Source organism: Podarcis gaigeae (genome assembly GCF_964106915.1).
Source record: "Podarcis gaigeae genome assembly, chromosome: W".
In the NCBI taxonomy this organism is placed as follows: domain Eukaryota; kingdom Metazoa; phylum Chordata; class Lepidosauria; order Squamata; family Lacertidae; genus Podarcis; species Podarcis gaigeae.
In genome coordinates, this window is record NC_139695.1 from 22181308 (window position 1) to 22197627 (window position 16320).

The following is a 16320-nucleotide window of genomic DNA, read 5'->3' on the forward strand; positions in this document are numbered from 1 at the left end:
AACTGTAAACGTAATCTTAAGACTCTAGTGCGCTGCGTATTGGTTTCTGAACATAGGATAGCGAGTCCACTCTGGGAATCAAGGTAAACTTTTACTGGTAGTGTTACTTGCATCTGTAGGTCTGCAAATATTTGCAGATACCATTCTACATCACGAGTGGCCTGAACGCATTCACATAATTCACTCTCTGTTGTGAGGAGACAAATAATGGTTTGTGTCTGGGACTTCCATTCAAATGGACAACCGTTAAAACACCATACCAGACACACCCCTGCAATTATTTTGTTCCACTGCATGAGATGCATCGCAGAAAATTTCAAAACCTTTGTCAATACTTGTTGTAAACTGCAACCTATAATGTTTAGTATGTTTAAGGTACATTACCACTCTCTTAGAAGCAGAGAAACATTGTGTAGTGGGCTTTTCCACACATTTTGCCAGAAAGTGAAAAGCATAAGTTATATCTGGTCTTGAGATTCATTGAATGAAATTTAGCTTGCCTATAGCAGAACGATAAAATGTTTTGTTAGGAAATGGCTTATCTTCACCTGTAAAGGTGAAACCACACACCATAGGCGTTTCCTTCCATTTGCATTTTCTAAACATAGCTGTAATGGTTCTAGGGGTTGCTCGTGCGTAAATCGACACCACACCTGGCTAGGTTACCTGGGTGAACCCTTTCTCTCTGGACAGCCTCTCACCCATGGCTGTCTCAATCGCTGGCAGAATCCGTCAGTGGGCGTTTCTTGAACTTCTTCCAGCAAAGAAGCTCTTTGACGCCTAGTCGCCGCCTACTCTCCATAGAATCATAGAGTTGGAAGAGACCACAAGGGCCATCGAGTCCAACCCCCTGCCAAGCAGGAAACACCATCAGAGCACTCCTGACATATGGTTGTCAAGCCTTCTGTGCAGGGAGGGTGTGGGCAGTGGAGGACCCGTGCTCTCCCCGCTGGTCTCCGACGAGGAGTCATGGAGTCACCTCGCCAATTCCCCCATCTGCCCCCCTTCTCCACTGGTGCTACGCTGAATTCCTTCCCCAGCAGATGGGCTACTTCTCTCCCTCCTGGGACGCTCTCCTGAACCCCTCTGGAGCCCTCCCTTTCCCTCTGGCTCCGATGGCAGTTCCCTGACAATAGTATTTCAACAAGATCATCAATTTTTGCAGTTTGATGAACCAGAAAAGATCCATTTTTGCCTTTCTCAATTTGCATGGATAAGTAATTTTTAGCTATGGCTAATTCCACCACATCAAATTTCTTCTGGAACTGTGAAACTACCTGTTCATTTCCTGTTTAGTTTTTATAGAAATTAACACGTCATCTACATGCACACATATTTTTGTTACACAGTTTGCCCTTTCCTTTATGAACACACAATTGTCTGCCTTTCCTTGTGAAAAACCAATATCCAGCAATTCTTTTGCTAAAGTTTGGTGCCAATTCCTTCCATTTTAGTGCAGACCATAAAGGGATTTATTTAATTTGCATACCAAACCTTCAGCGGCTTCTATGCCTTCAGAAACACTCTTAAAAATTTGTTCTTTTAAATCTGCAAACAGATATGCAGTTTTTATATCCAAATGATAAACAGAATGTCCACGTTGTGATGCATCTTTTAACAAAAGCTTAACTGTTTCATATTTTACACTTGGTGAATAACACAAATCATAATCTTCACCTGGAATTTGTTGAAAACCCCTAGCAACTAATCTAGCCTTGTACCTTACAACTTCATTTTTGTCATTCATTTTCACTCTATAAACCCATTTTGAATCAATAAGTCTCATATCTGGGGTTTGTGGTACAAGAGACCAAGTGTTATGCTCTTTTAAAGAAGCTTTCTCAGAGTTCATAGCTTTATACCAATTTGCAACTTAGTGCTTAGGTAAATTCCGAACATCATTGTAGCTTTTTGGCTCAAAAACTGCCTTATTGGCATACACAGTATTAAAATGTTCATCTGCAAAACGTTGTGGCTTCTGCCTCTTTCTATCTGAACGTCTCAGTCCGGAAGGAGAGTCAGACTCCTCAGACTTAATGGGACTAAGTGAACTACTAGTTTCAGGTTGTAAATCATCATTGTCAGACTGAAAAGATGTCTGTAGGAGGAGACTTCCGGGTTAGCGCGATCGACTAATGGCGGATTCCCTCTGAGCTCCGGAGGGAATCGGCTCTGCAGGATCGGGTCTTGCCGCTGCGGCGACGCGGGGACCCTTAAAAATCACAGGCGGTGAAGCCTGTGAGCGTGGTGACTCGGCGGGCACCATTTGCGCCCCCCCCCCAAGCTGCAAAGGAGCCTTTTTAAAGGCTCCGGAACAGGGATGGCGTGAGCGGCGCGGTGCTGAGAGTAGACTGCTCCTTCTGCAGAGTGAAGCTGCACTGCCATTGTCGGAGAGCGCTGACTTCGTCTTGTGAGCATTCAGACTGTAAAGTAACAACCCGTGAGTAGTACGGAAATTGGATTTTTAAAGAAATTTTTTATGAATTAGGCACGATCGAGGAAGGCGTAAACAGGAAGTCCGCCTCCCTGCTTTGTAAATAATTTAAAGCAAAGGACCTGCTAACTAGGGTCGAGAGAACTCTTTTTTTTTGTCAAAGATTTTAATTTCACGGTTTGGCAGTATAAGAAATCTTACTGGAGGATAAAGAACTAATTTTGGGAGCTGAAGTGTCACCCCCCGGACCCGGGAGTGCCCCGTGAGAGAGCCTGTTGATGAGGTATCGAAGAGTTTGACAGCTGTCAAATTAGCTGTCAAGACGGAAAAAGAGAACTTTGTTTTTGTTGTTTCTGCTGGTTATATTTGTTACAATTTGAAAATAAGGAAGAGCTGATACAAACTAACTTGACTTTTGGACTTGAGCTGAAAGGAATATCAAGGAACCAAAATCCCTCTAGAGGGGGTTTTGGGACATTACAAGAATGGCTGGAGGAGGGAAAATCCAGGCTGAATTGGACAGAGCATTTTTTCTCTTGGGAAAGATACAAGGCCAAATTGATGTTTTGGCTACAAATGTTACAACTCTGGACTTAATAGTAAATAACATCATTGAATTTGATAAGGATTTGAATCAGGAAGCCTATTCAACTGGGCAAACAGAGAAACTTGAGAGCTTTGAGAACTTGGAGAAGGAGATATATGTTGCCTTTGAAGAAAAAGAAGGAGGAGCTGTAATTTTGCAGATGTCAAAGGAGAGCTTGAGGCCTGACATGATGGCAACAAAGGAAGACAAAAACTTGACGTTGGGAGTCTGGCCTGAATTGGAGATTGAAAAATGGAAAGATCTCCTTATGTGGAGATCTGAAGACCTAAGGATTACAAATTTGATTAAGGTGGAAGTCGGAGCTTTGGGGACATTTGGACTTGAAAGGAGTAAGAAAGAAGATTTGGAGTACCCCATAGGCTCCACTTTTAAGTATGGAGGTCTGGCTGGAAGAAACATGGATCCTGTTGGGCCGGAGCCTCTCCGAGATTTGGTGTTCAATATTAAGGACTATCAAAAAGACTGGCAGAGAGGAACTGAGAGCCTCGAATGTGAGATCTCCAGGCTGATAGTAGAGAGACTGATGGACATTTGTTGGGGACTGAAACCGGGAAAGGGGGGGTAGAGTTTGGGAATCCAAAGGGGACATAATTATAATTTGTTCTGTTTCTATTCTGTTTTGTTATTTGTATGAAAATTGGGAAATTCGTGGAAGGGAATATTGGTCGATCTTAGAAAAATGTTTTAAGAATGAGTATTGATGTGTAAGTACTGATGTTTAAGTTTGGATAAGGCAAAACTGGTTTTTAAAATGAACTAAATTAAATGAAAATAAGGTTAGCAAAAACAAATTGAGGAAATGGATTAAAGAGAAAAAGTAAAATAATAATATGTTAAAATAAATTATTAAGTTAAAGTTGAGAAATAAGTAATGAGGATTTGCTGAGCTAACAATTTAAATTGGAATACAAGAAGGGGAGGTGTGAGGAGGTCTGAGAAATAAGGTAAAAGAAAATAAGCAATTGAAATTTTATGTGTTTTTAATTGTTTTTAAGTTTGGTATTTTTGTATGTTTGTTATTTTTTGTTTATTTTTGTTTTTGTTTTATTTTTGAAAATGCTAATAAATATTTTTTTTTTTAAAAAAAGAAAAGATGTCTGTAGGCTAAGCTCAAGGTCAGAAAACTCAAAAGAATCTAATTCCCCTCGGGTGCTTGTGACTTTAAATCATCAAGCAAATGATCAGATTCAACAGGCTTTTTGTCTTTTTCCATTAATTCGGAAGCACCATTTCCTGCTGCTGCTGCTTCCTCTTCCTCAGTATTATCTATACCATTAGTATCTTGGAAAACAGCAACTCCATTCCAATTTACAGTTTGTATCATGCTTCTGGTAATATGAAATTTGCCAGTTGCTGGTATGCAAATTCTGTACGCCCCCTGCTGGTAGCCCATTAATTTTCCCTGAATACTACGCTCACCCAATTTCTGCTTAGCAGGATAATGCATAATTGCATCTGAACCCCAAATGCGTAGGTATTTCAGATTAGGGCGTTTTTTAAACAACTTCTCACAGGGGGTGACATCTAAACCAGAATGATAACTGTGATTTCTAACATGGCAAAACGCATTAAGCGCTTCAACCCAAAAATCTTTGGGAAGATTAGCATCGTGCAGATAAGTTTTAACCCCTGCCTGCAGGTCACGCTGCACAACTTCAACAAGCCCATTTTGCCAGGGACTTCGGAGGCAAGATAACTCATGAGTAGTCGCCTGCACTTCCAGGAAATTCTCAAAAACCTCAGAAACAAATTCCCCGCCCCGGTCAGAAAACAGGTTCTTAATAGGTTTGTTAAAGTGCGCTTTTACCCAGCTACAAAAAAAAATTGTACTTCTCAAATGCTTGAGACTCTTCAGCTATTGCAGAAGTCCAACAATATCTACTATATTGGTCTATCAGAGTGAGCCAGTACTTAGAACCTCCTAATGATGGTGGGAGTGGCCCAACTAAATCACAATGTACACGCTCAAATGGCTCATTTACTTTCCTATCTGAGCACCTACCCTTGGGTGCAACCTTAATCTTATTCTTGCAACAAGATAGACATTGCATAAAGAATTTACATGGTTTTAAGTTGAGGCCATGAACAACATTCTTTGTCTTAATTACATCAGCAAAATTCAGATGTCCTAGAAGTCGGTGTGCCTCATGGACACACCCGGAATGTGGCCTGACATTCCTCAACCCCTGGCTTGACTGTGCTGCTCTGGAATTTATAGGCAATTGGGAATAGGTGCGAAAATACAGTCTATATAAACCATCAGAGTCCCGGGCATACACTAGACGTTTGCTCCCATCGAAAAACTCACACATTGACTTTAAGAAACACACAGTTATGCCTTGACGAGCAAAACACCTTACTGACAATAAATTGTCCACTGACAGGCAATAAATGCAGTTCGCTATCGTAATGTTTAAAGAGTCAAGTTTAACAGTACCCCTGCCAAGCGACTGCAAGACTTGTGAATTGGCTAAATGTACATTACCAATTTCCTCTTCGAAAGAAATAAACAAGCTTCGATCGTTGCAAATGTGCTGGGATGCTCCTGAGTCCACAATAAAAGAATTCCACTTGGCACTTTTAATTCTTTTACGATCTGTTGTCCGAGCATGAAAAGCTCGCGGCTCGTTTCTGTCTTTATGATACGATGTTGGCTGCTGGGCTGACGGCCGTGATTGACGAACAGAAACAGACTTGGGAATACTTTGCTTTCTTTTGGATATGCAGTCCTTTGCAAAATGTCCTTACTTATTGCAGAACCAACAACGCTTGGCAGCTTTAAATGCAGTCGTATCACCACAGGTTTGCATATGGCGTTCCTCATTACTTCTGGAAATAGGAGTGCTTATGGCACAAGCCTCCCTTCTGTCCAACTCGCCCATTAATCTTGCCGTTACCCCTTCCACAGTTAATTGTGCTGGTGGAACGGCAGATATCTGGCTAGCTATACCATCAAAGTCCTCCTTAAGGGAACAAAGAATGATAAAAACATACTGAATATCAGGTATCTCCATGTCCCTTCGAATTAATTTGGTGCGTATCGCCTCCAGACGTCTCAAGTGTGCTGCCAAATCACCACCAGGCTGCAACTTCGTCTGGTACAGCTGTTTGAAAAACATCAATGCAGACGCTGACTCTTTTCTAATATGCACTGATGCAAGACTGTCCCACATTTCTTTGGCAGTTTTCTTATTCCTTATATAGACTACTTGCTGGTCGCTGACTGCCAAATTAATTATCGCCCTGGCTTTTGCATCTTCTTTCGACCAAGCATTAGTCACAAGGTCAGGAGGGTCATCAGTTACATGGGTCCATACTTCTCTAGAGGTCAAAAGCACCTCCATCCGAAAAGACCATAAACTATAGTTCTCATCTGTCAGCTGTGGGAAGACCAGAGCCTTCTCAGCTTCTGGAACCCGGTCAACCATTCTGGAACTCTTCCAGACCCACAGAACTACACCAACAGGAGGAGGAGTTTTCAAACCTTTCTCAGAGTCCAAAAATATGCAGTCATCCACACAGCAGCTGGGCCCATAACCAAAGATGTTGGCTTTTTGCAGTTTAGTAGCGCTGCAGCGAGCTTGCTGGGGAGACCATGCATAACAAGGAACTCAAAAATAACTTTAACAAGGTTTTAATAACAAAACAAAAACTCATTTTACACTAAAGATAACAACAAGCATGACCCAACCACCAATCCATCCACCAGGGTAAGGAGAGAGCTAGGTGCTGTTTCCTAAAATACTATGCCCAAATGCTGACACAGCTTTATTAACACAGCCTAGCAGCACCTGCTATGTTTCACAGCTGTAAGACTGGGTCTCGTTATTTGCCCTGGCCCTTAAAGACATACACAACTTGTGAAACAATAATGAACCTTCACATTTTACTGTGACCATTCAACACTCACCTCATGTATTCTGGTTTCTGGGACAAGGCGTCTGCCCTCTGGTTCAGGTGCCCCGGTACATATTGTATGCGGAAGTTGAAGCAGGCAAAGAACTGTGACCACCTGATCTGTCTCTGGTTCAGTTGTCTCACGGTCTGCCAATATTCCAAGTTCTTATGATCAGTGTGCATCTCCACTTGGTGTCGTGCACCTTCTAGGAAATGCCTCCACGTCTCCAAGGCCTCTTTTATAGCCAGCAGCTCCCTTTCCCATATGGTGTAGTTCTGTTCCGAGGCTTTAAGCTTCTGCGAGTGGAATGCACACGGCCGTAAGTCCCCGTGGCTGTATTCCTGCAACAGCACCGCTCCTACTGCCCTTTCAGAAGCATCCGTCTCCACTACCTTCGGTCTGTACAGATCTGCATGGTGCAGGTACTCCTCAGCGCTAAACATCTCCATGAGCCTCTCAAACGCGCACTACGCCTCCTCCGTCCAGACAAACGGCTTCTTGCACCTCAAGCAGTCAGTGAGGGGTGTGGTGAGTTGTGAGTAGTTAGGCACAAACTTCCTGTAGTAGTTAGCGAAGGCCAAGAACCTCTGCAAGTCCTTCTTGGTCTTAGGCTTCTGCCACTCCAACACCTCCTTCACCTTCGCCGGATCCATATGCACCCCCTCAGGAGACACGCGATACCCCCAAAATTCCACCTCTGTCACGTGGAACTGGCACTTCTTCAACCTGGCGTAGAGTCTATGCGCCCTCAGCCGTTGCAACACCTCCCTTACGTGTCACACATGCTTTTCAGGACTTTCTGAGTATATCAAAAGATCATCAAGGTAAGAAAGCACGTTCCTGTCTAGCAAGTCTGCCAAAACATGATTGGTGAAGCCCTAGAAGGTGGCGGTGCCCAATTGCAACCCAAACGGCATCACTAAGTACTCAAAGGTCCCATATCTTGTATTAAAGGCCGTCTTCCACTCATCGCCTTCCCTCACCCGTATCACGTTGTAGGCCCCCCTCAGGTCCAACTTGGTAAAAATCTTCGCTGATCTCAGCCTCTCCAGCAGATCCCCAATACGTGGCAAGGGGTATCGGCTGGGTATCATGAGCTTGTTGGTCCTCCTATAGTCCACAACGAGCCTTTTTTCCGGGGTATCCCTCTTGCTTACGAAGAAAACGGGTTCCCCTTGGTGCCTTTGTTGGTCGGATTGAAGGAATGGGTTTCCCAAACCCCAAAACTGACTGTGCAGGCAGTTTGAAACTGCACCAAAATCCCTATTTTTCCTTAGCTAAAATACTTTAACTTGAGCTCTTGAGCCGAAACCCAGCTGTATAAACAAGTGCTCAGAGCCCTCTCCTTTATCAGTTTGTGACGGCAAGTATGGCCTTGACTGTACCAGTAGAACAGGGAAGACACGTCTGTGCCTTATCTTATATCCTGACCACAAAAGACGCACAGACCTAGTCTGGGAACAGCGCCAGAGGGTGTTCTTGGAGATGGTGACCTCTTGCTCCAAGATAAGAGTAGGAACAGGAAGATCCTTTGATGGTCAGAAGTACAGGAAGGAATATCCTTTTATGGTCAGAAGTATAGGAAGGAATACCCTTTTATGGTTAAGAGTACCGGAGCAGGAACATCTGTGATGTCAACCTGCGTGTGTAGGCTGACGTGGCTGGATTCCTGGGGAAGGGGGAGAAGGTGCCTGGAGGATATATATACTGCATGTAATCTCTCATTTCTTTGGACTTGCTGTGGACTGACCATGCAAGTGCCTTTCTGCTGTTCCGGAGAGCGGAAATAAAGAACTCTTTCTCTGAACCAACCCTTGGTGTCATTTGACTTCCTTCCTCCTGTCCGGGAGCAACGCAGACCCAATCGGTGAACCCCAATAAGGCTACAGTATAAAACCCCTTGCCAAATTCTTCTGCAAGAACTCCCTCAGCTCGGCTAGCTCCGTCTCTGACATGGAATAGAGGCGACTAGTGGGTATCTGGGCCCATGGCACCAAGTCTATTTTGCAGTCATAACGGCGGTGTGGGGGTAACTGGTCTGCCTCCTTCTCACAGAACACGTCTCTGAAGGCCTTATACTGCAGTGGTATGGAACTCTCTTCTCCCGTGATTTTCCCTCCTACCTCCGCCCCCTTCGCTCCCAGCTCTCTAGCCTCAAGCAGTTCACTTGGCAAAAGGCTGATGCGAACGTTAAGAGCGTTGGAACCAGGCCACGACAGGATTGTGTTTTGTGAGCCACGTCATTCCTAGGACTATGGGGTGTGTCGCTAACTTAGTGATATGGAACCTCATTGTCTCCTTGTGCCCCACCACCTCCACCCCTAATGGTTGTGTGGCTTGAACCACCTCCCGCCTATTAAGGGTCTACCAGCTATCGTCTGTACCTCGATTGGGGAGTCTAGTTGCTGTGTCCCAAGCTGGTGTTGCTTCACAAAATCTGCATCGACAAAGTCAAGAGAAGCCCCGCATCCACCAATGCTTGCCCTTGCACCCTGCAACCTGTTACCAAAAAGGACCAATGCGGCAGCAAGCAAAAGCTTTAGCAGCTTCGTCAGCTGCTGGTGGCTGGAAAGCCAGACAGGATGTTTGTGACTGTTGCCATGGGAACAAAGGGGCAGTCCATTCTGTACTGAGCACCGGATGTTAGCTCAGTGTGTGTGTCATATGACCCGTACTGGAAGTACATGGGTGAAGTTTATTCTCGCTGCTGTTGAGTGCAGACATGTTTCTCTGTACTGCTGTAAGAGACAGAAATAAAAGCATGTAGATACATTTCTGTCTGTTTCTTTCCCCTCCCTGGGGATACCAAAGGGGAGAGAGAAGGAATGGTGTGTTCTTCTCACATCTGGGAAGGATCGCCGATTACAGACCTCGCCAGTCTTCCTGCCGGGAGTCGCAGGGGGAGGTCGACAAGGAATTCAGCCGGTGCCTGCAGCGATGGCACATTCCTCTGACCGAGGCAGAATTCCAACACGACCATCTGGGAGTTGTAGCGTCACGGGCAGAGCTATCCCAGGAATGGCTGGTTCCATTTGAGGCCCCTCTACTGACTTGTCTCCCAGCCCCTGGCATCTCTTAAGGGCTGGGATTGGACGTTTCCCGACTGTTCTGCTTGGGGTTTGGTCTTTTCCTCCACCCTGACCCCTGAAAGGAATCCCCCTGTCTTCCTATCAGGACACTGTTTAGCCAAATGCCCCTGCCTAGCACACACGAAGCAAGTGTGTGTCTCCCGACGCCACTGACTCCCTTCCTTCCATGCCTTCCTGGTTCTCTCCCCTTCCACCGATCCAGTCTGCATTGGTTCAACAGCTTCTCCCTGACTAGGTGTGCTGCCAACCCCCTGTTCCGGAAGCTTGGGAGTGTAGGCCCTTACCTCCAAGGACCCCCCTGCCCCCTCTTTTTTTAGCTTCCTCTGCTGTTGGCGTAGCCCTAGCTGTAAGGACACTTGAACTATTTCTTCCAATGACTGCATGGGTTGCATCTTCACCATCTCATCCAGGATCGAAGGACTCAGCCCTGCACGATACGTGGCTGCACGCTACATGGCCTGTGTTCTGTCCCCAGCCCACCTTGTGCACTAGTGAATTGAAGGTAGTCCAGTTAGAAGCCGCAGAGTCACCCCCTTGTCGCAAGTTCAGTAGCTGCTGCTCTGCAGTGGCGTGCTCTAGTGGGCTCTTGAACATGGCATCCATCAGTCTCCAGAACTCCTGCAGGTTCCCTAGAGCACTGTGTTGGATCTCCATAAGGGTGATAGCCCAGTCCTTCGCTCCCCCCCCCCCCAGCCAACTGATCAGACATGCAACACGCTGCTTATCTGAGCTGAATTCAGCTGATCTCAAGTCCAAAATGTATCTGGCTTCAGTTCTAAAGGCTGCATAACTTTCTGTATCTCCATTGTATTTAGCCGGGTTCAGTCCAGGCCCCCTGCTGGCTCTGAGGTTCCTTTCCTGTTCTGAAGTCAACCTTTGTTCCTGCAGTGCTCCTGCCAAAATGTCTAGTTGGCTTTTGAGCTGCCACGTGTAGCTCCTTAATTCTGTTATGGGGTCAGTGGGCTCTCCTGCCCCCCCCCCCCAGCTGCTCCCCCAGCCGCACTTCCCACGTCCGGTACTTGCCCACCCATCACGGTCTTTGATGTCCTCCGGTGTGAGAGATTAAGATGAGACTCGGCAATCTGTAATGGCTTGGCTCTCCCACAGAAGCGAGATACCGGCAGTAATTATCTCAGGTTTATTGCTCAAACACATAAGTCACTCTGGAGCTCCTTCACTCTGTGTCTGACTCCAAGTTTGCAGTTGCCGAGTCTAAACTTCGCCCCTTCCTCTTCTTCCAACAGTGGAAAAAACCCTTCCGCTTCCGTTCTTTTTCCCTCCTCTCACTGACCTTTTCCCACCTCTTTGGGCTAGTTATTCCCGGCCTCTCCCCTTCTGTCTCTGAGCTAAGATTGGTGTTTAGAGCTTTGCTATCTTCTTCCTCTCTGCTCTCTGAAACTCTGCCACCCGGCTTCCCCTCCTCCCTCTCACATTCCAGTCCGCATTCCAGTGTCCTTATCTCCCTTGGCTTGCTTAGATTCCCAGCCTCTGTCAGCTCCAGAACGAAGCTGACAGGTAATCACTTAATTCCTGAGACAATAGGAAGGTTCCCTCTCCCTCCTTAGAGAGAAACATTTGGTCAGTTTGGGAGTCAAAATGGTTTCAGGACTGTATTCCTGTGCTGCTCCAGATATGTGGTTTCTATATTTATGCACGTGTTTCCTTGGTCCATCTATGAACATTTATTGCATATCTAAGACCTGAAAATTCTTATAACACCATCCTCCAGATGCATCTTGGAAGCAGGGTGCTGGCGCAACAGCCCTCCCCAAGCTCGGAGCGCTGGGGATGAGGGGCCTGCGGCTCTTTAGAGGCTGCTGGAGCCTGGGGACCACATCTGGAGAACCGCAGGCTCCTCGTCTCCCCTGGAGCGGAAGAGGTGCACCAAAACACAACTTCTCACCTCTGTCTGGTTCCTACTTCAGCGAGAATGTGATGGCCTGGGATTCGGATTCGGATGCTGAACAGGAAGAATCCCAGCCTGCACAGGATTTCCCACCTCCAGAACCAGCTGAGCTGGGGCTGGGGCATGAGCCTGAAGGGTCCTCACCTGTGCTGGAACCTCAGGTGCAGGCAGCAGCTAAGTCTGCTCCGGCTCCTGAGGGGTTGGAGGACCCATTGCCTGCAGGTGCTCCACTCTCAGCCCCGGCAGAGGAAGCTGAGGTTGCCTCCAGGTCTGGTAACCCTCCAGCCTCTCCTGAGCTGCAGAGGCTCAGGGCAGAGAGGTGGAGGGAACTAAGTTCACGCAGGAGGAGTGCTCGCCTCCAGGCCAGGAGAGGCGAGTCACCTGAGGATCAGGGCCGCCCTGTGCCTCAGGGCAGATAAAAGCCAGCCAGCCCCAGTCTCAACTTTGTTGGTTGACAGGTCCTGCCTGAACCCTGTCCTACTATCCTGCCGGAGCTCCTAACCTCACCTGACTACCTGTCCTGCATCCAGCTTCAACTTTTACGAACTGCCTCCATACTGCACCTTTAACCTTGGACTGGACTCAGACCTTGCCTCTCGGTTAGCCCATGGGACCAGCACAGTTTGCTCCTGCCACACCCGCACTCCCCCTTCATTGGGGTGCATTCGGGAAGAACCAGAAGCCATGGCCGACCAGGCAGCTGCGCTGGTGGCATTGGCCCGGGAAAACCAGGCCTTGATCCATACCGTACAGCAGCTAAGCAACGCAGTTACTGAAGTTATGCTTCAGCAGCGTGTCGACGCCTTACCGGCTCCTGGAGCTGACGCCCCAGCTTCTGGCAATTACCCAGTGGCCCTGCCAGAGAGGTTTGATGGGTCCCCGGCCAGCTTTCCCATGTTTCTCGCGCAGGCCAAGCTGTATATTCAGGGGCGAGCCAGGAATTTCCCCGACGACCGCACCAAGGTGCACTTCTTGATCAACTTGATCTCTTTGCTCCGCTGGCTCTGCTCTTCAGCTCAGCTGTCATGTGTACACCACACTTTCCTTCAGAGTCAGATTTCCTTCTGAGAGCCATGAGGACATACCGAGACTTCCTCACCTGGCCTGTGCCATACTGTAATATCTGCCAGGAGCTCCTGACCTTCATCAGCAATGAACTCAAAGCCCCAGGGATTTCATTTCAAAGGCTGGTTAGGGCAGAGCAGGGTCTGTCTGCAAAGAGCTGTGAGAGTTCCATTGTAACAGTCCTGTTGCTGAACCCTTCAGAGGTTGATGGGGAGTTTCTCTCAGTCGCTGAAAAGTTGAGCACGGCAGAGCACTCCCAGCACACGGTACTGGTGACACTCCTGGAGCACATCTACCAAGCTAACTTTGGGACCAAATGTGACCTGACAAGACTACGTGAAGTTCTCAAGTTGAAACCTTTAGAAAAGCTCATGGAGATATTTGCCAGCACCACAGAAGCTCAGGAGCTGGCAGCTGCCACCAGCAATGACCTTTCCATGGCTAAGGAGCAGCTAGAATCTGCTTTGCTGGAGATTGCAAAGGCAGCTGGGTTGCCTGAAATCACAGGGGAAGTCCAGCCTTGTAAGCTCCACCTGATCCCCATCCCTGTTGCCCGGTGTTACACCTACAGATGGGATAAGCATAACTTTGACATCTTGAATGAGGTACTAGACAAAGAGGGGCACTTCCCAAAGCCTGTGGTTTTGGAAGATGAGGAGGAGGAGGAAGAAGAAGCTGATGGCTACTGCACAGAAAGAACTTCTCTGTTGACTTCCCTGGCTGCTGTCTCCAAGGAATCTGTGTATTCCGTATTGTCGGAGGTCAGTCCCCGTGACTCACAGGAACCAGTCCTCTCCGCCCTTTCCAAAGGCCCTTTCCAAAGACTCTGAGCTCTTGTTGGCCTCTAAAAACTCCTTGAAGACTTTTGTCTCCAGCCTGAAGGACTACACAGACAGTGGTTATGTGGAGGACAGTGATGAGAGCTCCTTTGAGCCGATGGGCCGCCTGGATCCAAAGGAGGAGAAGGCATCTCCCAGGCACCGGTATCGCCTGAGCAACAGGATAATCAAGCTGTTCAAGAGCAAGAGCCAGCTCATCCTGGGCAGGGAATTGCGGGACATTTCTGAGGTGGCATCGCTCTCACTGCCGCTGCGCCGAGCCGAGAGCCTCTACAACCCCGTGGTCAAAGAGCGCATCCCCACACGCTCACGGCGTGCACACTCTCTGCCACAGCATGCACTGAGTGCCACACTTTTCCAGACCCGTGTGCCGCAGAATGCCTGTGTCCAGCGCAGGCCCTTCCTGAGCTGCGATGAGGACACCAAGGTCTCAACGCTGCGGGTGGTCGTGTTTGGCTCTGACCGCATCTCTGGGAAAGTGGCCCGGGCTTACAGCAATCTTAAATCTCAGGAAAGCAGCTGCCCCTGGCTAACGCGGTACTTCAAACTGCAGTTTTACTATGTCCCCGTGAAGAGGAGTGGCCCTACCTCATCTGCACTGACCTACCCTCCTCCTTCTCCAGGAGATCCACATTCCTGTGCCTGTGGATCAATGGATCCTAGTTTGGCAGGGCTGGAGAGCAGCACAAACGATATCTCGGTCTACATTGGTATGCTGGATCCATGGTACGAGCGCAATGTTCTTGGGCTAATGAACCTTCCCACAAATGTTCTATGCCAGCAATCTGCCAAACCTGAGGGTGAGCCCCTAGAAGATACAGCAGAGCAGCTCCCCATGCTTGCTGACACGATCCTTTATTACTGTCGTTTTGCTACCCGCCCAGTGTTGCTGCAGGTCTATCAGGTAGAGCTCACCTTCATTGGAGGACAGACGAGGACAGAGATCTTCATCCACTCCCTAGAGCTGGGCCACTCAGCAGCCACACGGGCCATCAAAGCCTCAGGTCCAGGCCGCAAGCGACTGGGCATAGATGGAGACAGAGAAGCAATCCCACTAACACTACAGATCGCCTACAGCAAGAGAGCAGTCAGTGGACGGAGCCGCTGGAATGACATTCAGAAAGTCTGCACGACCATCAATCTCAGCAAGACCTGTAAGAAACAAGAAGAGCTTGATTCAAAAACCGAATGCTTAACTCTCACTGCAACAGAGGTAATCAAGAGGCAGAGTTCCAAGTCCAAGAAGAGTTTCAATCAGCAAATCAGTGTGTCTCAGATGAAAGTGGACAAGGTCCAGATTATTGGGGTGAACTGTTCCTTTGCTGTGTGCCTGGACCAGGATGAGAAGAAAATTCTGCAGAGTGTCACCAGGTGTGAAGTCTCTGCATGCTACAAGCCCAAGACCAGTGAGCCCTGCATTGAGGAGAACCTCTGTTCACTTCTCCCTACCCAGAATTCATCTGACTTCTGCTCTCTTCTCTGCTTACCCATTGCCACCTTCAGTGGGGCACTGCCCTAGGGAGTCGGAAAGGATGGAGTGAGTGAACTGCTTCCAACTCCCAGTGCTGATCAAAGGTGCTACCAGGCATCCAATGGAGATGGACCTCCACTAGGTAGCTTGGCTTCAGCAGAAGCAGGGCATGGTAGTCCTCCCAGAACTGGGAAACAAGCACTTGACACCCCTGGACTATGAAAGGGTTTGGTGTATTTTAGGGGAAAGAATATCTACCATCTGTGATTCCCCCATGAGTGCTGTGGAGAGAGGGAGAGGGAGAGGGAGAGGGAGAGGGAGAGGGAGAGAGAGAGATTGCAGATGACATGGCATGAATGTGATGGGGGCACATCTGAAATGCCGAGAAGGTGGAGGGTTTGACTGGCCAGTTTCTGCTAAACCATTGAAAAACTTCATTGAGAGTTAGAGAATTGCAGCTGTCTGCTCCCCCTTTTTAACAGGGCATTGTTGATGTCACTGGCCCAGGGCAGGGCCTGACAGGCCTATAAGAACTGCTGCTGCAGCTACCACCCAGGAGAACTCCCCTGCTCAGTGTCTGAGGGCCCCAGTCCTGCCACTCACCACCTGGCCCAGGGCGGGGCCTGATAGGCTCCATAAAGGACTGCTGCTGCTGCTTCTGGGCAGAGAGGGCTCTGTTTGTTTTTGTTTTTTACCTATGTCATTTTAAACTCTGATATGAATGGTGTATTCTTAGTTTTAGATTTTGATTTATGTGGAAATTGTTTTCCCATTTGGTTGTGTATTTTTTTTATGTGGTTTATTTATTGTTTATGACTTTTGTAATTATGTAAATCTTGTTATGCTGTAAGCCGCCTTGAGCATTGTTGTTTTAACTGTGGAAAGGCGGCATACAAATAAAAAATGATGATGATGATGATGAACTTGCTGAAGGACCAGGCGGCCAAGTGGGCATTGCCGCTGCTCCGGCAAGACTCTCCCTTCCTGACAGACTATACGGGATTTTGCAAC

The 16320-nt window shown here is 47.7% G+C and overlaps 1 long non-coding RNA gene and 1 pseudogene across 2 annotated transcripts in view; one reads left to right on the top strand and one right to left on the bottom strand.

Moving 5' to 3' along the window:
* LOC310835984 overlaps positions 1-16320 on the bottom strand; it is a 948096-nt gene that overhangs the window by 66606 nt on the left and 865170 nt on the right. The window lies entirely within an intron of this gene.
* Positions 12619-15443, top strand: LOC310836055 (phosphoinositide 3-kinase regulatory subunit 5 pseudogene; annotated as a pseudogene). The gene is made up of 2 exons: positions 12619-12772; positions 12898-15443. The product of its transcript is annotated as a phosphoinositide 3-kinase regulatory subunit 5 pseudogene (transcript).